This window comes from Pipistrellus kuhlii, unplaced genomic scaffold (genome assembly GCF_014108245.1).
Source record: "Pipistrellus kuhlii isolate mPipKuh1 unplaced genomic scaffold, mPipKuh1.p scaffold_m20_p_1, whole genome shotgun sequence".
Lineage (NCBI taxonomy): Eukaryota > Metazoa > Chordata > Mammalia > Chiroptera > Vespertilionidae > Pipistrellus > Pipistrellus kuhlii.
This window is the reverse complement of record NW_023425404.1, coordinates 53683907-53704533: the sequence shown is the minus strand read 5'-3', so window position 1 is coordinate 53704533 and position 20627 is coordinate 53683907. Positions and strand designations below refer to the sequence as shown.

Genomic DNA, 20627 nt, shown 5'->3' with positions numbered 1-20627 from the left:
CCCCCCCTCCCATACATACCCTCCCTCCCCAGAGTTTTGTGTCCATTGGTTGTACTTATATGCATGTATACAAGTCCTTCGGTTGATCTCCTATCTCCCCCAGATCTCCCTACTCTCCCCACTGTAATTTTACAGTCTGCTTGTTGCTTTACTGTCTTTATAACTTACATTTTTAAAACATCTCCCTTTCTGTGGTATGGAGAATGTCAGTATAAGGCAGGAAACAGGGAGTCCCACTAGACTAGAGGATCGTATTAGCTTCCTTTACCACAAACTTACTGGCTTAAAACAACATGAATTTACTCTTTTTTTGTTTGTTTGTTTGTTTGTTTTTTGTTAATCATCACCAGAGGCTATTTTTTCCAATGCTCCTGGAGAGAACAGAAGGGAGGGAGAAAAAAAGGGGAGAGAGAGATGGGAGAGAGACACATCAACTGGTTGCCTCTCACAACTCAGGTACATGCCCTCAACTGGGAATTGAACCCTCGTCCCAATGCTGCAACCACTGAGCAACACTGGCCAGGGTGAATTTATTCTTTTCTAGATCAGGCTTCTCATATCAATGTGTCTGTAGAGCTGCCCTCCATCTGGAAGCTTCAGGGGAAATCTGTTTTCTTGCCTGTCTAGAAGACACCTATCTTCCTTGACACGTGGCCTCTTCCTTACACCATTTCAACCTCTTTGTTTGATTATCACATCTCCTCCTACTGACTCTGATCCTCCTGTCTCCCTCTTATAAGGACCTATGGTTCCATTGGGCACACCTGGATGATCCAGAATAACCGCCCTATCTCATGATCCTTAATGTAATCACTTCTGCAAAATCCTTTAAACATGTTAACATAACATATTCACAAGTTCTGGGTATTAGAACAATAGACATGGGGGGTGGGGAACGCTACCACAGAAGTTATTGCAAAAGTCCAGGTGCTAGTACACTTGGAATCAGATTAGGGTAAACAGCACGTCCTCAATTAACTGTATTTTGTTCAATGTCATTTCATTGTAATGTTGATGACATGCCCTGGGAACTTAACTCTTGTTTACATAAATTAGCCTATAGTAAAATTGTTTTCATTACAGGTCATTTTGCTTAAAGTTGCAGAACCTACAGACAGCCTTCAGTGAAGACACTGTAGAGTCAACAGGACTGATGTTCAACTGGATATGAGCATTAAGAGGGAAAGAGAAATCAGGACTGTCTCATAGGTTTTTTATTTGAGCAGCTGGATGGATGGTGGTGCCATGTGCTAAGATAAGAAAGACTTAGGAAGTAAAAAGTTTTTGCTTTTGTTTTCACGAGGAATAAAAAAAAAAAGGCCTTGCCAAAACCGGTTTGGCTCAGTGGATAGAGCATAGGCCTACAGACTGAAAGGTCCCCGGTTCGATTCCAGTCAAGGGCATGTATCTTGGTTGCGAGCACATCCCCAGTGGGGGGTGTGCAGGAGGTAGCTGATCAGTGTTTCTCTCTCATCAATGTTTCTGACAATGTTTCCTCTTTCTTCCTATCTGTAAAAAATCAATAAAATATATAAAAATTTAAAAAAAATTAAAAAGGCCTTGATATTCCACCCTTTGAGTTACAACTATTATGACAATTGAGAGGATTAATTCTTCATCCCCTCCCAAAAGTGGGAGGGGATGAAGAATTAATTAGAAGGGATTCAATGGCTGCAAGTGTTGTCTACTTAGTCTTTGTACTGGAAGGCTCATCACCGTTTGGTTGAGAAGACCCATGCAGATGAGGGCGTCTGTCACCCTGAAAAGGGGTGCCTATTTTCAGAGTTACCCTTCTCCTCCTGGTCTACAGGATGCTAGTGCTGCAGTGGTTCCAGGCATTGTGCCGGCCCGCCTTGGAATCATAGGCTCCGATGAAGGACTGGTGTTGCTTGCTCAGCCTTTGGAAGGACTCCTCAATGTACTTCAGACCATTTTCCTCTCGCATGACCTTGGCGCTGAAGTTGGTATGGCTGTCCTCACCATTGCAGTTCCCCGGAATGGGCTTAGGATCAAAGGTTACTATTATTCCAAGATGATAACCCTTGTGAGTTCCATCACAGAGTCCTATCTGGAATTCCCACTGGGTGGGCATGACCTCACCATTTAGCCCCTTGGTCTTGATGCCAGCGCTGAGCAGGCTGGGTAGTGAATCTCCACAATATCCCTGCCTTAGGCTCTGTCTGCTCCCACGCCATAGTAGGGGCCCAAGGAAGCCATTGGAAATTTAACCAAAGGGGTGACAATCTGTGCCCATGAGCATATTCCTGCTTCACTCCAAACCAGGAGTGCTGATTACTCACTGTGTCAATTACCCTTTACAGTTATGCCTTAAATTGGTCTCTACAGGCTCTCGTTTGTACTTGAAGACTTCATACAACACCAGCTTGTTGGGATCCTTGTGGAAAAGATCCTGAAACATAGCAGCAGGGACAAGATTCATATCTCTGTTGGAGTCTTCAGCCTGTTAAGCACTAGAGCCATCAAAATTCCACTGGGAAACTCTTCCATACACTTGGGCTCACTGTCCAAGCTCAGGGTCTTGCATCGCAGTCCTCTCCAGCATCATCAGTCCAGATATACATAGCTTGGACTTTATCACCTGGAGGCAGGTATGTGTACACCTCCAGGACGCCTTTGTTCAAGTGGGAACTCACTGAGGTGGAAGAGGCTCTGGGGGACAAGTAGGCGGCTGGTAGGTAGGTCGTGAGAGTGATGTTCGGGGAGAAGAGAGGAGGCTGGAGGTGCTGCTCAGATGCCCCCAACCTTGGGTCTGCCAGGAAGTAAAAAATTTTGTAAAAAAGATGAAAAGTTTTTGTTTTGGTCAAGTAATATCTGAGATGCCTATGACATGTGTAAGTGGAACTATCAAGTAAGCAGCTGAATATACAAGTGTGGAGCTTGGTGGTGCGATAAGCACTACAAAAAAATTTGGAGAGTCATCTTCACATGCCACAGGACTAGCTCAGACTGGAACAGTCTGGTGAAAACCCCTCCTATGGGGCTACCAGCACAGGACCACTCTGCCGTGACCACCACTATGAATAATCTCTAACGAGATAAGGCCTTGGAATTCCTAGTTCAGAAATCAGTCCTTGTTAAGTGTCCCAGATTAGCCAATATCTAAGTCCTGAGGGCAAATGGAAGGTAACCCCTTAGGACCCTTTTATTTTCTTTGCTTTTCATCAAGAATCACACAATGGGAAATTACAAATAGCTTCAGATCCTGAAGAACCAAAACCCAGCAGAGGTCTGCTACAAAAGATCATCAGCTTAGGATGAGAAGTGGGCAGAGGGTGCTGAATATTTGAAAGAAACCATGAAATCATCAGAGAGCAAACATATTTGAGGTATGTTACCAGATTGCCAGAGAACATCAGAGCTCGCTTGATATTCGTGGCCATGAGTTTAAGTGGAACCTGTTGCAGTGCTTGTGGGATCTGAGGGCTGGCCTCAATGATGATCATTGGCTCTGAGCTTCTGTCATTCGTTGAACATTGAGTGATGTTGTTTGAAGCCATGGGGCTGGTGCTAGGAGCACCAGGGTAAAGGAAAGGGCCCTACCCTACAAGAGAACAGAGCCTAGAGGCCATGATTCATCTGGAGCCTCATCAGGATGAGCCATCAATTGGACACATTTCTGCTTCCCAGGGCCTCAGTCAGGCCTCAGTTCCATTCAAGAAGTAACAATTACGTTGATCCCTGGGTGACATCTCAAGACCATCCGTGACAGAATAAACAGCTCTAGTAATAGAAATATCTATTCTAGTTCACCAGTTTTAGCATCACACTTGGCCCCGTACAATTCAACTATTGACAGAGTATTTGGGGGTCTCTTATTTTTCTGTGGGGAGTGATTAAGAGCACCTGTTCTGAAGTCAGTGATCTGGTTTCAGATCCCACCTCTGCTACTTATTAATTATAGTAGAGGCCTAATACATGAAATTCGTGCACTTGGGGGGAGGGGGTCCCATAGCCCACCCTGTGCCCTCTTGCAGTCCAGGAGCCCTTGGGGGATGTCCCACTGCTGCAGAGGCGGGAGAGGCTCCCACCACCGCCACTGCACTTGCCAGCCGTGAACCCAGCTTCTGGCTGAGTGGTGCTCATGCTGTGGGAGCACACTGACCACCAGAGGGCAGCTCCTGCTTTGAGCCCCTGCCCCCTGGTGGTCAGTGCACATCATAGCTACCAGTCGTTCTGCCATTTGGTAGATTTGCATATTAGCCTTTTATTATATAGGATGACCTTAGACAGCCTCTGAAGGTTTAAATCTCTTTATCAGCAAAATAGCAATAATACTTCACAGATGTGATAATGATTTTATAAAATGCTATAATTGAGACTCTTAGGCATGCTCTAACATGGTAAATATGGATACTTAGGTTTAAATAATTAAAATTAAATAAAAGAAAAAATTTAATTCTTTAGTCCCACTAGCCACATTTCAGAGATTCAATAATCACATATATCTTGGCTAATACAGAAATAGAGTATTTCTGTCATCACAGATTCTACTGGACAGTGTTACTGTAGATACATAGCATTGGGGCTGGTACATAATGAATTCCCAAAAAGCAATATTACCATTTATGGACCAGCTACCTTCTGTCATTTGGATACCACTTTCTTTCTTCCTTTTTAAAACATATTTTTATTTATTTTAATGAGAGAAAAGGAGAGAGGAAGAGAGATAGAAACATCAATTGTCTGCCTTCTGCATACCTCTTACTGAGAATTGAGCCTGTAATCCCCACACATGCCCAGATGGGGAATCAGAACTGTGACCTCCTAGTTCATAGTTCATAGTTCATAGGTCATTGTTTAACCACTGAGCCACACTGGCCGGGCAAAGATATCTTCTTAATTTTTGCTAATCTAACACCACCTGTATTATTATTTAATATTTTTCTTCAAGTTGACTCATTTTACACTTAAACAAGTTTATTTAATATCATTATCATAAATGAAAAAAACCAGCAGCATTTGCCATAAAAAGGAAGCATAAAAATTAGTACTATGAAACAAAATAATGTAGCTAAATTTTAAGTTTTTATGTTTAAAAACTTAAAAACAATGAATAAAGCAATCATGAAGCAAGTCAATTTTTAAAAATAGAGACCCAAAAATAAATTCCCCAACGAGGAAAACAATGAACTGTTAATGAGCAGTCAGGAATAAAGACAGCTCAGTGAGCAATGAAATTGAGAAGACATGGTTAAGTTTTTTCAAGAACACAAAATTCTGCCTTGCAATTAGGTGGGTGGCTTTTGGCCCTTGGGGCAGAGGAGTATGTGAGGCAAGAAGCTGGGTCGCAGTCTCCAAGATACATGGGCCCAGCACCTTCTGGCACCTTCTCCTGCGGTCCCCCTAAGAGAACTGGGAAATGAAAATATCTCCCAAACCCCCTCCTACTTCCTGGGCCTCTGGCAAAGGCCTAGGCAGCACTGAGTGCGACAGGAGCCCTCAGCAGAGGGCACCTCGTGTACCTGCCCCGCCATAGCTGCCTCCGCGCGGGGCTGCTGCAGGCTGACCGGGAGGGGAGAACCCCGCACTCCTCCTTGGCCTGGGGCCTGGGCCTGAGAAGTGTCCGCTTGTGTCCCCCAAGGTCATTCTCCAGAATGCTGTTGAATTTATTAGTTTTAATTAGGGCTAGGGTTCAAAGGTCTTATTTAGATGTGGGTTGATTAACTTACAGCTGGTTACCCAAATGCAATTAAGCCCTGCAGCGTCTGGACTCCAGGGATGGTTACAAACACCGCCGGGCTGCCTGGGTTTGACTAACAGCTCTACCGCTTCTCGCCTAAGTGACCGGAGGCAAATTACCTGGCCTCTAATGAGGGGTCACTTTCTTTTTTGAAAAGGTGAAATAACTCTCACACACATTTTTAAGATCTATTTACTTTATTGTTAACCAGGGAACCAGAGAGATGTTACATCTCATTCAAGGTGAATCCAAAGAACAGACCATTTACAGATAGAGTATTGAAATGAGTTTATAAAAGGAAGCAAAATTGAATTTCTCACAAGAGAGGAAGATTGAACAGAACCATTTGCATATGCATAGACTGAGCTGCCATTCGGTCTCTCCAGCCTACGGGTTGCAAACTAGTTCAAAGGTCATGAAGAGCTACAGTCAGATGGCACCAAAGAGTGTGCTCATGACTTGGTTTTTCACTGGAAACACCTGCTAATTTTTTTCCTCCAAATTTACTTAAATCCTTCGGTCTTTTAGTTCCCTCATCTATAAAATGGGGATGTAAGTCAAGTGCCTACCTCATTGGGAATTGGGGAGAGGTGAGTGAGTCCCTTAGATGGGAGGTGGCTGTTCCCTTTTCTATTTGTTCTACAGAAGCAGGTCACGATGGTAACAAGCGTGTATTAGTGCCCACCTTGCCAGATACTGTGCTGGAGTCCAGTTTCACTCTGAGGGGCACCGCAGGCTCTGAACTGCCTCACTGTAGGCCCCGCGTGCTGACGTCAGGGTCAGCTCAGGAGGGAGGGAGGGAGGAGGGAGGGAGGGAAGGTGTCGTTGAAACATAGAAGGGAATGACACGGACAGGCCCCCTGAGTCTGTGGGAAGTGCTTAGCTCTGGTGGCAGCAGCCTAGAGAAGGTGAGGCCAGAGGGAATTCAGGGTGTGTCCTAGACATCTGGGTGCTCAGAGAATAACCTCCCTGTAGCCATGGCAACACATTCCTTAAACCGAATCCACTCAGACACTCCCAACTAACAATTCCTTTATTCTTTGTGTCAGTCAGTCAATCCACAGTCTTCACTGTGTACCTTCTTGGGAGATGCAGGGCCCCCAGGATGAAATCCCAGATTTGATCCCAGCCCTAGTGCCCTGGAGCGGCATGGTGAGAGCGCTAGACTGGGAGTTGGGGCGGGGGGGAGGGGGGGGGGGGCCTGGGTTTGCCTCTTGGCCCTTACTTTGAGGGGGGTACTTACCTGTAGTTTCCTCTGCCTAGTACCTACCCGAAGGGTTGCTTTCAGGTTTCAGGGAGATGATCTGTGTAAAGGGCCCACGGCCAGCACCAAATAGATGTATCTCTTTTATGTGTCACCATTATATTAAGGTCTTAGACCAGATTGCTGAAACTACTTCCACTTGCACACTTCTGAGAGCTACTGCTTCTCGGCCCCTGGCCCCTTCTGGGGGCCCTGGGGAAGTTTCTGGAGCTCACGAGTGTCCGTGGTTAGCCCCCGCCTTCCCTTTGCTCACAGAAAAATAAGGAAGTGGGCAATACCCCCTGCCCTTCCTCCGGGCGGGCATCTCGGAGCCGGGCGCGCCCGGCCGGGCCCTGCCTGCAGTGCTCCCTGAGGCCGCCAGGGGGCGCCCTGACCTCGCCGGACAAGCGCAGCTGTGGGCCGCCGGTCTCCCCAGATCTTTTGTCCCAGTACCTTGGACCTTACCAATATCCCAGATGCCGGTCATTATTTCTCAAAGTCACTTCTGCTGTGCCTGGAAGTCCCTGTGTAATTGGTATCATCATTCATTCAATCACTGAACAAGGACTAAGCAAGCACCCACTCGTGCCAGGCACAGTGCTTAGGTGTGGGGTCACAGGAAGCTGACCAAGATCTGCATTAGAGAGGAACTGGTTTTTGGTGTTTTTGTTTTTTCCCCCCTCTCAGATAATAATAGGTCGCTTATATTTTTAAGAATTTACTAAGTGCCAGGCTGACTTCTAGTGCTTTAAATATCTTCTTTCTTGAGCCCTCAGAATAGTCGTGTGCGGGGGATGTTGTTTATGTCCATTTTCTGGCCAGAGGGTGGAGGGGAAACAACGTGCCTGCGGTCACACCATCAGTAAGGCGTGGAGATCCGAACCCGGTTCAGGGACTTCAGAGCTGGCCCCATGCTGCACGGCCTCTGGCCCGGAGGAGAGCAGCAAACCAGCGCCGCCTGAGAGCCCAGGGCACATGTGTCAAACACAAGGCCCGCGGGCCAAATCCGTCCCGCCAGGCCTTGCAATGTGGCCCGCACCTCGCTGTCATCACTGCACTCCGCTGCGTTTCCATCACAATAACAGTTTATGACTGTTCAGTAAACCATTCGGCCCGCGATTTAGGCTGGATTTTAGATTTTGGCCCCTTCTCTGATTGAGTTCGACACCCCTAGCCCAGGGCCTGTCCGGTGTCCAGAGAGGTGCTGGGCCCGTAGGAGAAGGTGGGAGTGGGGGAAGGGGCGGCAGAGCAGAAAACCTGGGGAGTCCTGCTTGCCTCTTGTCCCTTACTGTGAGCGAGGTACTTACCTGCAGTTCCCTCTGCAGACTACCTTACCTACCCGGAGGGCTGTTTTCAGGTTTCCGTGAGACGATCTGTGTAAAGGGCCCACAGAAAGCACCAACTAGATGTATCTCTTTTACGTGTCCTAGGGGTCTCACCTTTCTCTCCCTTCCTTTCTCTCCCTCCCACATCCACGCCCCTGCCCACCACCATTCCAGCCACGCCCACCACCACACAGGCCCCCCCCCCCCCCCCCCCCCCCCCCGTCTCCTAGGTCCTTAGCTCTTGGATTCTAGGGCCCCCACCTTCTCTGGCTGTGTCTCTGAAGGAGAGTCACTCCTCCAATCCCTGTGAGCCTCCATTTCCTCAACTGGTCGACAGGAGTGCCCGCCTCACCCTGCTGTGGGCTGTCATAAGCGAGAAAGCATGGTGCCAGGCCAGCTTTCATTGTTATTCTCCCTCCTACTCAAGCAGCAGCGCCCTGAGCACAAATACTCCACCCCCCAAACCCCCTCTTCTCCACCCCACCAAACCCCTCTTCTCCACCCCACCAAACCCAGCTCACTAACCCCAGCTCCCTGAGCAGAGCAACCCATCTGCGAGCCAAACCACGCTAATGCTCATGACAAATGGTTACATATGTCACACACACACTCCATTTTTGGAGTTGACTTAGGCAATATAAAACAAAGAAAGCACTCTGGAGGTGGGCTTTGGGGAGATTAAAAGGTGCTCTCAGTACCCCACAGACGGCACCCCATCGTGTATACAGAAGCCAGGGTGCACAGAATGGGGCTGTGGCACTCCTGAAAAAGCCGCGGTCTCTGGCAGGTCTCCCCCTGCGGTGATTTTCTTCCTTGCTGAACCTCGGGAGGAGGAGGGTCACCACTCCCCGTATTGTGTGAGGGAAACTGAGACAGAGAAAAGCAAGCGTGGCTGTCGCTCACACCGTCCCACGGAGGCTGGAGGTCTGGGGCATGAAGGGCCCTGCCCCCAACAACAACAGAAAAGGAGTCTGTCCCCGTCCTGACGTCCTTCCCCCCCTCCCAGGGGCCGTGCGAGGGTGGAGGGGACCCTTCATTCGTGATGACTGACTAGGGGTCCCAACGTTGTAACTTTCCTGCCTGGAAGCCAGGGACAGGAAATGACAAAGCCGGAGTTTCTGTACGAATCACCCAGGGGTCCTAACTCCCAAAAGCGACAGATGCTGTTCACGCCGGGGCCTCTGTCATCGCTCATTCTCCATCGTCCAAGGAAGCCACTCCGCGGCTCCGAGAGACCGGCAGGTGCCGAGGTACACGGGGAACCCAGACAGACACAGCGGACAGACCCCGCCGGGCCGGAGCCAGGTCCGGGCAATAACACCGTGACTCACGGACTGCCGTGAGTCACAGCATCGGGCGGCCAGAAGCTCCGAGACCTCTCCAGTCCGGGCCCTGACACTGGTTCCTGACAAGTGAGAACACCGAGGGAGGCCCACGAGGGAAAGTGACTGGGCCAGGGTCACGAGCGTGCTGCTGGCAGAGGAAAGGCTGGAGGCCTGAGCCTCAGGCCCACGTCCTTCCCAGTGCCCTTCACGGCTGGGACAGAGGTGGGAGGAGAAGCATAGGCCCCTCACGATTAGCCAGGGGCAGCTCAGGCCCTCCTAGCAGGTCGGCTCGGGGTTCGCCTCTGCCCTCCCCGGGGAAGGAAAGGGCCTGGGGTCCATCCTCACAGCCCCGGCCTCACAGCCCCAGCGCCCGGCCTCGCATTGGAAGATACAGGAGGCAGCTTCCTGCTTGGCCCTCATCCAAGGCCATTTCACAATCGGGGGAAGAGCGCCGGGCTGAGTCCCCGGGGATTGCTCACTCCACCCCCACCCCAGCCCCTCTCAGACCCCACCCCCACCCCGGGAGGATTAGCTCGGCCCTACCTGAGACTGGGGGCAGAGGAGAGAGCAAGGCCAGAGAGCCGCCATTGTGAGCGGTGCCCTGAGTGGACCTGGGGGAAGCCTGGCAAGTGCCCACCGCCCTTTCCTGCCCCTGCCGTCCACCTGCAAGCACTCAGGCTGAGGAGTCCTTCGTAGGACGAGGGCTGGTCCGCTCAGGGCAGCCCCACACTCACTGTTAGTCAGAGGGGAGCTGGGAGCACGCTGGGAGAGGGCAGGCCGCTGTCAGCTTCCTGAAACGAGGCAACGTGACTGCCGGGCAGAGCGTTCTGGGGAGGGAAGCCCCTGTTGTCCTCCTCCTCCCGGCCCGGCCCGGCCCGGCCCGACTGACATTCAGGCAGGAACTGAGGCAGAGGCATTGGGACTTTGGGTGAGGTTTTATTTCCCCCCACAACAGGGTCAGCTCTAAGCTCAGCTCTGCGAGGGATCTTCTTTGAGTAGGAGGTAGTGGTTAGGGACCCAGTTTTTCCTGTCGTGAAGTCCTCAAGAGGAGACAAAGCAAACCCAGGCGAAATGTCAAACCACAACCCGAGACCGAGTGAGACCGGGGCCCCTGTTCTCAGGCTGGACAGTCCTGGCGGCAGGGGCACGTCACTGCGGACAAGGCTGAGGGGGCCCCAGGCTGGGGAGCATCCAGCTCTGCAGGGCCGGGAGGAAAGGCCTTCCAGGCAGGGAAGGGAAGACGGCAGCCATGAACGTGCACTTGCAGGGGGCGGGACCCTGTTTGCACTGCAACAAGGCTGGGAATGAGCTGGTCCGTCCTCAGCTCTCCTCCACTCCCTCTTCCTCCGTCTGTGGGAAGCCACTGGCCTGTGGGGCAGGGGACCGTGTGGAGAGCTCGGCACGGGGCAAAGGGCCGCCAGGGGCTCAGCGCCTGGGTGGAGGAGCCCTCCGACAACAGGAAGCAGCTGCTGCAGGCTCCAGGGCGGTGATGGTGTCTGTCACTCCCCTGCCCTGTCTGCAGAACAAACTGTTCCTCAAGAAGCTCGGGGACAAGGTCCCACACCTGCTCCCAGGTCGGGTTGGACCAGCCCCATTGGCAGGGGCAGGAAGCCCAGCAGAGCACGACAAGGCACAGCAGCTTCCCTAACCCCTGCCTCCTCCTGCCCCTGAGCCTGCTGCCCTGTTTACCGAGTGGATGAAACACAACACAAGGGCTTTCTCTCGGGGGGGGGGGTGGGGGTGGAGGGTACAACAGGGACTGATCCTTCATAAAGACCTCATCCCTGGTCCCAAACTCTGAACTGCATGGCAATGCTAAGTGGGGTGGCTTTGCCGAAACAGCACTGGATCAGAAGTCAAAGCCCCGGGTTCTCATCATTCTGCCCCCCAAAAAGTTGTGTGACCGTGAACAAGTCATTTCCCATCGGCGGTCTTCCGTCTCCTCCCCTGGGGAGTTAGAATCGATAAGCTCAAAGGTGCCTTCCAGTTAAAAATGTGAATCTAGCCCCAGCCGGTTTGGCTCGGTGGATAGAGCGTTGGCCTGTGGACTGAAGGGGCCCAGGTTCGATTCTGGTCAGGGGCATAGGCCCGGGTTGCGGGCTCAATCCCCAGTGGGGACTTGCAGGAGGCAGCTGATCAGTGATTTTCATCATTGATGCTTCTATCTATCTCTCCCTCTTCCTTCCGCTCTGAAATCAATTTAAAAATATTTTTTTAAAAATGTGAATCTAGTGCTGTGGGGTAGCTTTGAGGTTGCTAAAGTGACTCTCGGGCTGGGCTTGCTGGGAGAGAAATTGGGACGAGAGTCTGATCAAGGTCTAGATAAAGTGGAATTAGATTAAGTTTAGGGCCTGAGATGGCCCAGACCCCATGATAAAGAGATATGGGTCTGTTGAACTGAGAACACCTCAAGGAAGAGATAATTTTATGGAAGAAGATTCCCCAGAAATTGTTGAGGAGCTAGAATCCTTCCAGATGCTTTAAGGTCATTCCTCAGTCCCACCGCCCCCCACTCTCCCCCCCGCCCCAACTTGGAATGAGTTAGGAGAAGGGACTTGCTTGCGAGCAGAGAGCCCGCTGTCATAACGCCAGGAAGGAAAGATCCCGTCCTTCGCAACATTCTTCCTTGCTTAAGCTGCTCCTTAAAACTCCCTCAGCAGGAGACCAAGCCTTGCACCCACAGTTATAGCTAAAACAAGACACCACTATTTTTTTTATTTTTTTTAATTGATTTTCCACAGAGAGGAAGGGAGAGAGATAGAGAGCTAGAAATGTCAATGAGAGAGAAACATCGACCAGCTGCCTCCTGCACACCCCTCACCGGGGATGTGACCCCAACCAACGTACATGCCCTTGACCGGAATCGAACCTGGGACCCTTCAGTCCACAGACCGACTATCTATCCACTGAGCCAAACTGGTTTTGGCCAGACACCACCATTTAAATCTTATCTTTCTTGGACCCAGGATACGCTGGAAGAGACTTTGAGAGGGGTGGGCTGGAAGAGGCAGGGAAAGTGGAGTTCCAAATATCACAGGAGCCAGGCTCTCTCTGAGGTCGGATCTGGGCCAGGCAGCTCAGACCCTGTCCCTGTGGGCGCTGATATGGCAGAGGCCGTGGGCAGCATGAATGCCCGCCGGTTCACCTTCTGAAACCCCCGACGTGTGTCTCCTAGGCCAGCAGTTCTCCGGCCGAGGAGCCCAGCTTAACTCCTGTGAGTCTGCTGCCTACTCACCTTCCGGTGGGGAGGGGAGAGGCTGGCCTCCCACCAGGTGGCCCCCGTGGTGTAGGTGGAAGAGACTCTGTCTGAACTGTTCAAAAAGGAGCCACAACCCTCGGCTCTCGGAGGCAGCGGTCGCACCGGGTGGCGCGGAAGGGAGGGTGAGAAGGAGGAAGAGAGGGGAACGGGCCAGCCTCCGTTGGCTTCCAGTCTGCGGGACTGCACGCTGCCAAGACCATTGTTGGCAGGAAGCTGAGGGAGAGGAGGAACTGGCCAGACCAAGCCTATGTGTGCCGCTTCTCAACTGCAGCCTACAGACGTGGGCTTGGCATGCTCCCGTGTGTGTGTGTGTGTGTGTGTGTGTTTGTGTGTGTGTGTTTGTGTGTGTAGGCAAACATGCACAGCAGGAGGGCGTGTGTGTTCGTTAGCCTGAGTGAGCACTGGCAGTCACCAGAGAGGAGATGCCAAAACTCTGTATTTACCATCAAGGTCAATGGTGCCGGGAGAGGCAGAGCCAGAGCCCACCTCCCACCCTGCCCATCCCAGGACCCGGCTTCCCCCAGCACGCGGGAGGAGGGGGGTGGGGAGTCTGCAGGGGAGGCTTCATCCTCAGGAGGCTCAGCGGCCAGGGCCCTCCTCAGACGCGGCTTCTCCCTCCAGGGGAAGCAGCTCCCTGCACTGGGCACTCCAAGCACCTCGTTCCTTCCCTCAGATCGGATGCTGTCTGGCGGGAAGGGAAGATTCACGCAGACAAGGAAGAGCTTCAAAGCAGCACTTCTAGCCCTGGCTGGTTGCTCAATGGTTAGAGCATCAGCTCTGGGACCGAAGGGTCTCAGGTTCGATTCCTGGTCAAGGACACATACCTGAGTTTCCGGTTCAATTCTCAGCCTCGGTCGGGGCAACCAGTCAAGGTTTCTTTCCCTCTCCTCCTCCCTCCCTCCCTTCCACTCTGTCTGAAAATCAATGGGGAAAATAACCCCAGGTGAGGATTAACAACAACACAACAACAAAAAGCAGCACTTGTGAAAGAGCTGGACTTGAAGGAAAGAATGGGCTTGGGAAAACTGAGACTCGTGGACCATGGTCATGGAAGGGGAGGAGACATCGCAGGCAGACAGAGGGGTTAAGCGTGTCATTTATAGAAAAGGTATTATAAGGAACACTTCTTGGGTTTACTGACACAGCTCTGACACCCACTGAGTCAGACCAATCGAACTGTCCTGCAGTTAGCACCCCGAGTGAGCATCAGATCCCACACATTAGAGGACAAAGTCCCCAAGAAGACTGCCCTGACTTCCACCGCCAGGTGCACATGGGCCCCCGGCCACCCACACTTCCATCTGACGTGGCTCCCACTGCCGCCCTTCAGGTCCCACAATGTGCTAGAATGACTCTCAGGCCTCACTCCAGGTGCTGTGTTTACAGCCAGAGCGCCACCCGCAGCGCTGCCACCGCCATGGGAGAGGCACCGAGGAAGGGCTGGGGGAGGGGCCGCCAGGCCCCGTGCCCTCTCCTCGGGAGCACAGGTGTGTCACCAACCAGGAAGCTCTCTGGGTTTCAGTGCTGGCGCTTGTTACGCGGGCTTTCTGCCACAGGCATGATTGATGGCATCACTGACCACGTGACTGAACTCCGTTTCCAGGCTCCCTCCTCCCCTCAGAGGTTGGGAGTAGGGTGGGGATGAAATTCCCAACCCTTTAATCACACCTTCCCACAGTCCTTCTGCAGGGCCGGCCCCTCACTTGAAACTATTTTAAGGGCCTACCTGAGTCACCTCATTAGCATAACCTCAGGTACGGCTTAACAGGGCTCTTTGGACGTCATAGCTGGTGTGGCTCAGTGCATAGAGCATCAGCCTGCGGAATGACGGGTATGATTCTGGCACATACTTGGGTTACAGGCTCAATCTCCAATAGGGGGCGTGCAGGAGGCAGCCAGTCAATGATTTTCTCTCATCATTGATGTTTCTCTCTCTCTCCCCCTTCCTCTCTGAAATCAATAAAAATATATTTTAAAAACAATAATAAATAAAGGGCTCTATGGATAACAAAAGACACCGCTAATACTTAGGGCAGCTCTGTGCCAGGAAAGGGGGACAAAGATACTGCAGCAAAGGGCCGGGAGCTGAGGATGGAAATACAGGATGGGACAAATGTATGAGGTCAGAAATTGATGGGCAAGAGGAGAAGGAATCCCTGGCTCCCTCCTAAGGACAGAGGAAAAGCAGCAGAGACAACTCCTTCCCTTCGGTATCTTGGTAGAATCTCTACCCTTTGTAGTGTTTCATTTCCTCCCAGGTGTTTCATCCAGAAGGAGGAGCCATCCCCCAGGCTCTGCTTTGGCACCGACGCCCCCAGGACTTCAGTCCACCTTCCCCCAACTCAGCCTGTTGACACCCCCCCCCCCTGGCCCCCCAGTTCAAGTGCCACCTTCTTCCAGAAGCCTTCCCCAATTACCCCAGTGAGGAGTGGCCCTGCTCCAAACTCCAACAGCCCTTTGGGCCAGTCTGTCCCTCACCGCCCTATGCTGTGACTCACACGCTTACATTCCCAACTGGATCCCCAGCACCTTGCCTTCCCCCATCCTGCTTCACGCAGAACAGCCAGCACTGTGTGTTTTGTGTCCCATCTGTGCGCTCCCTGCAGACATCCATCGCTACCATGGTCCTCTTCTCTGTCCCGAGAACGTGGTGCCTTCCCTCAGAGGGACGCGCCCCTCCCTGTCTCTCTGAATAGAGTGTGAGTGTCTCTCTCTTTGAAGAGAGTGACTGTCTATCCTCCAGGGCAAGGACATGTCTCTGCATTCCAAGCCTGCGCACAGCCTGACAGGTGGTGGGAGCTCAGACGTGTGCAGAAGGAGATCCGTTCCTCTAAGAGAATGTTACTTTTCTCACCTTGAGGAAAGATCAAGAGAGGAGAGGATGGGCCGAAACTGGTTTGGCTCAGAGTGTCAGCCTGCAGGTCCTGGGTTCAATTCCCATCAAAGGCATGTACCTTGGTTGCGGGCACATCCCCAGTAGGGGGTGTGCAAGAGGCAGCTGATTAATGTTTCTCTCACATCATTGTTTCTAACTCTCTATCCCTCTCTCTTCCTCTCTGTAAAAAATCAATAAAATATATTAAGAGAGAGAGAGAGAGAGAGAGAGAGAGAGAGAGAGAGAGAGAGAGAGAGAGAGAGAGGATGGGTTATCCTGGGAGGGAGGGAGGGGGCAACTAAAACACAGGCAACGCTGGCCTTTCCCACAGGACCCTGGGCCTCCTGGCGCTCCTGGCAGAGGACTGCTCTTGGCAGGTACTCCACCCGCAGGCAGGTGCGCGGCAGGGTGAGAAGCCGGACCGACCCAGGCGGACTGACCAGCAGATGGGCAGCGTCAGCACCACAATGAGCCGTGGGGACGGGCATCGCGGAGAGGAGCCTCTGGGAGCTGTGGGACAGCTCTCCCCTGGAACGGCTTCCAGCCCCTTTGGCAACCCCAGAGCGGCGTCCAAACCAGAGTTCACTGGCCACTAATGGTTACCACTTGGAGGCCCTGGGTGGAGAGGGGCAGGTCTGCTCAGACACCCACTGCTCCCAAGGCTGAGGCGGAGGCCGGGCCTGATGCTGCCGGAGGCGGCCCCCCGGGAGGAGGCAGGGACCCACTGCGTGGACTCGCTCAGGGGAACCGGAAGCCAGACATGAAAAGGGACATGATGCCCAAGGCTTCTCAGCGGCCTCCGAAGCTAGCCCTGCGGTGCCTTGGTCTCTGTCTGCAGGCTCAGGGCTTCTCGGGCAGGGGGCTGTCAGTCCCTGGGGCACAAGTTCTCTGACTTTTCTGTGGCCAGGGACCCTCCCCATACTCCCCAGAGTGGCGCCCGGCATCCTGGGGAAGCCAGCGTTTGGGAATGGGAGAAATGGAGACTTGCTCCTAAGAAATAGTTAATCCTCTCCCCTTCCCCCAGGCCTCTTGCACCTGCAGGCTGCGGTGTGTGGTTTCCCACAGCTGCAGCTGGCTCCGTGGCAGCCCCCTCCCTCGGAGGGAACCTGAGAGGCCCCGTGGCCTGAGGCCCCAGGAGGGGCTCCTCACCCGGGTCCAGCTGCTGGGGGTGGCGTGAGCGGGTCCTGCCGCCCTCTGACCTGGCCCTGCCTTGAGGAGTGGCCCAGGCCCGGGCGGGGTCTGCGGGGCTTCTCGCTGACGCTGAAGGCAGAGACTCCCGTTTGGAAGGCGGCCAGAGACCCCCTCCACAGGGCCTCCCAGCCCTTCCCTCGCTGCAGCTTCCGCCGGCTTCTGGGAGAAGGATGGCCTCCTGAGGGTGGGCTTGCCGGGGGGCCTGGGGGCGGGAGGAGTGGAGCCCCTGCAGGAGAGGGTGAGTTGAGTGTGAGAAGTGAGTGGGAAGGACAGGAAGGAACAGGGGGAAGTGAGATTTGGCAGGCCAGGCCTCTGTTGGTCAAGACAACCTTGAACCCACGATGCGGGGACGCTGGTAGGCTCTGCCCTCTGTCTGGCCTAGAAAAGGGTAGGTTGTCACAGAGCCTGGGCAGATCCCCAGTTGCCCGCTGGGCTAGATATCTGTGCTCAAGAGACACCTCTGAACACTCCTCCGTAGGAGGCAATGGAGAAGTGTGGGAGGGCCTAGTGGGACCTGTCCCGGGGAGGGCTTGGCAGCCCCTCGATAACAGCCTATCGCCCACCTCTGGCCATGAGCAGGCGCTGAAATCCCAGGGGAGGGGCTCCACCCCAGGTCACAGCCAAGAGATGATCACTTGGGTCCAGAGCCAAGGCTTGAGAGATGGAGGGATGGGCAGGCAGGAACCTGACAGGCACCCGGTGGTGACAGGGCCCGGGGCTCTGGCTAATCTCACATCCAGCTCCAGGCAAATTGCTTCAAGTCAACACTTTCTCTGCGAGGCCCTGGGGCCGGCCTCCTGCTCAGGGCTTCGGGCCTCTGGTCTGCAGAAAAAGCCCAGCTCCCCCTGGAGATAACTCCCCCACCGGGATAGGAAGAGGGAGGGCGCGATTTGGCAGAGAGGCTTGAAAGGAAACAGAGCTGCCCATCTGCAGAAACCCCTGAGTCAGACGTGGGGAGGAGGAAGAGGGCTCAAGCAGAAGCTGTGATTCGGCCCTCCTTCCCGGGCCTCAGGAAGAGGCCAGCTGCAAGGCGGCAGCCGGGCGGAGGAGGAGAGGGTGCGTGCGAGGCGGGCACTGAGCAAGCTTCGGGCTTGGCTCTCGTGTAACCTGACACTCTGAAAGGGGTAGAACCGATGCCAACAACCCGTGGCAGTGCCAGGAGTCCACTGTGTACTTCAGACTTGTGCTTGGCCCGTTCTCAGCAGCGCCACGTGGCCATGAGCACAGAGTGTGGCTGGGAGTGGGTGTGCCCTCAGGTACATGGAGCCAAAGCCCTTGGAAAGACCAGTAAGCTCCTGAGAGGGGGCTGATGGCGGCCCCGGGGGGTCCCGCCTTCACTGGGGTTCTGTTGTTGTTTTTGCTTTATGGCTGTTACACTGTATTCAGCGTTTACTCCTTAGGATTGTCCAGACCCCAGGTGTCAAGAAAATTCCCGGAAATCTGTTGGGATGTCACAGATCTGGAGTACCGCCTTCTGGTTTGTGACTTAAGCAGCACCAGCACATTCCTCCTTGCTCACATCCATCCATTCTGACCATTTTAAATCAGTTTGGGCTTTTTGCCAAGACTGAGCTGCTCCAATAATAGAAAGAGTTAGGACTCTTTCTATTCATGCATTTATTTCATTTTTCATTCAGCGAATATTAAGTGAGTTCCTACTGTGTGCCACCCACTGTGCCGATGTTGGGAATAAAATGAGGCCCATCCTTGGTCAGATGACAGGTCACGCCCCCGATGTCACAGCCAGCAACGTAGAAGTTACTATCTGCACCCAACCATGACCACTGAGCACTTCCAGTTTCTTGAAAGAAAGATCTTAGAGTCCTTAGAAGAGGAGTACTCCCACAAATAGGACTGTGATTTTAAAAATATATATATTTTACTCATTTATTTTATTTTTAAATATGTAATACAGTCACATACGAAAAATGACATGAAATCTCAATCAAGTTTCCTACTAACTTTTCCTTAAGATCCCATCTTTCTGGTATTTTCAAATGTAAATATTTTCTTAACTTTCCTCCTTATTTCTTAAAAGGTAGTGTACTGTAAATCATTGAAAGGAAACAGAGCTCCCATCTGCAGAAACCCCTGAGTCAGATGTGTTTTTGTCTTTTGTTAATCCTCGCCCAAGGATATTTTTTCCCTTTTTTTTTTTTTTTTTCCTTACAGAGGGTGAACAGGAGAGGGAGGGAGGGACAGAGAGAAACATTGATTGGTTGCTTCCTGCATGCACCACGATTAGGGCTGCGGAACCTGCAACCAAGGTACATGCCCTTGACAGTAATCGAACCCACAACCCTTCAGTCTGTATCCAGGGAGCCAAACTGGCTAGGGCATCATGGTTTTTCCTGACAATACGTCCTAGGGATTGTTCTACATCCGCAGAGAAGGTTTCCTATTTCTCCTTACAGCTGCAAAGTGTTCCTTGTTCTAAACCAGTCTCTACTGATGGCACTAGGTGGCCAGTCCCCAGCCCTTTGTCAGAAGGGCCAGATGTGCACCTTCAGGTGCGAACAGGTATCCAGGGCCCAATGGTTTGTGCGTTTGTAATTTAGAGAAATATTCTGCATGGTCCTCTGGAGAGGCTGTGCCATTTCCATTCCCATCAGCAGTGTGTGAAAGGGCCTGTTTTGCCACCAGGCTGAGATTTATTTTTAAACATATATATATATTTTTTTATTTCAGAGAGGAAGGGTGAGGGAGAGAGAGAGAGAAACATCAATGATGAGAGAGAATCATTGATTGGCTGCCTTCCACAAGCCCCCTACTGGGGATCAAATGTGTAACCCGGGCATGTGCCCTTGACCAGAATGGAACCTGGGACCCTTCAGTCTGTAGGCTGATGCTCTATCCACTGAGCCAAACCGACTGGGGCCAGGCTGAGATTTTTAAAGAGAAAGGAAGAAGGCAATATCAGGCTCCAAAGAAACAGGGTAAGGAGAAGACCCAGTCCAGAGCAGAAGCCCAGAGCGTGGCTGGTGATGGTGTACAGAGAGCTGAGGACCGGTGTCTTCAGGCCCCGGTGTTTGGTTTGAGTTGGAGCAGCAACCCTCATAGGTGGTGAGTGGGTTGCACTCTCCCCTGGGGGAGCAAAGGGACGCCAGGAAGAGAATCTCTGAGGAAAGGCTGAGGGAAGAGTTCAGCTGGTGTGTGCAGGTTGTCGGGGGCGAGGTATGCATGAGGACCACAATACCCAGCAGAAAAAGAAAATGGATGAGACATGGCGGGCTTGGTAAGACCTAGGAAAAACTTGTAACTCTGAAGGTGTCTCACACTGTTTTAGGGGGTGGAAGGCCTTGTGGGAACTCCTCAGTGGGGTTCCTAGGAGCATTGCCCGAACATTCACCATGTGCCCAGCTCTGATCTAAGTGCTGAGAATACAAGTGCGAACAGGACAAAGTCCTCACTCTGTAGAGGTCTAAGGGAAGAGAGGCGGGATCTAAGCCAGGCAGCAAATAAGGAAACACAGATATTTTTATAGCAAGAAGGGGTAGGGACTGGCAGTGGGGAGAGGTTATGGAAAAGAGGAAAATTCTCCCTGAGGAGGTGACATTTGGGCAGACAAGACACCTGAGCCATGAAAAGGAGTGGCCCATACACTGATCTGAAGGAGCGAGAAGGACAAGCAAGGGTTGCCTGAGGCTGAGGAATGGGCCCTGCTCCCAGCACTGACACTGAGGCTGCAGGAGATGGAGCGGGAGGGGC

At 52.5% G+C, this 20627-nt stretch overlaps 1 pseudogene; it reads right to left on the bottom strand.

The window, feature by feature from the left end:
• Positions 1–1804: 1804 nt before the first annotated feature.
• Positions 1805–20627, bottom strand: part of LOC118725181 — a 48805-nt pseudogene continuing 29982 nt past the window's right edge.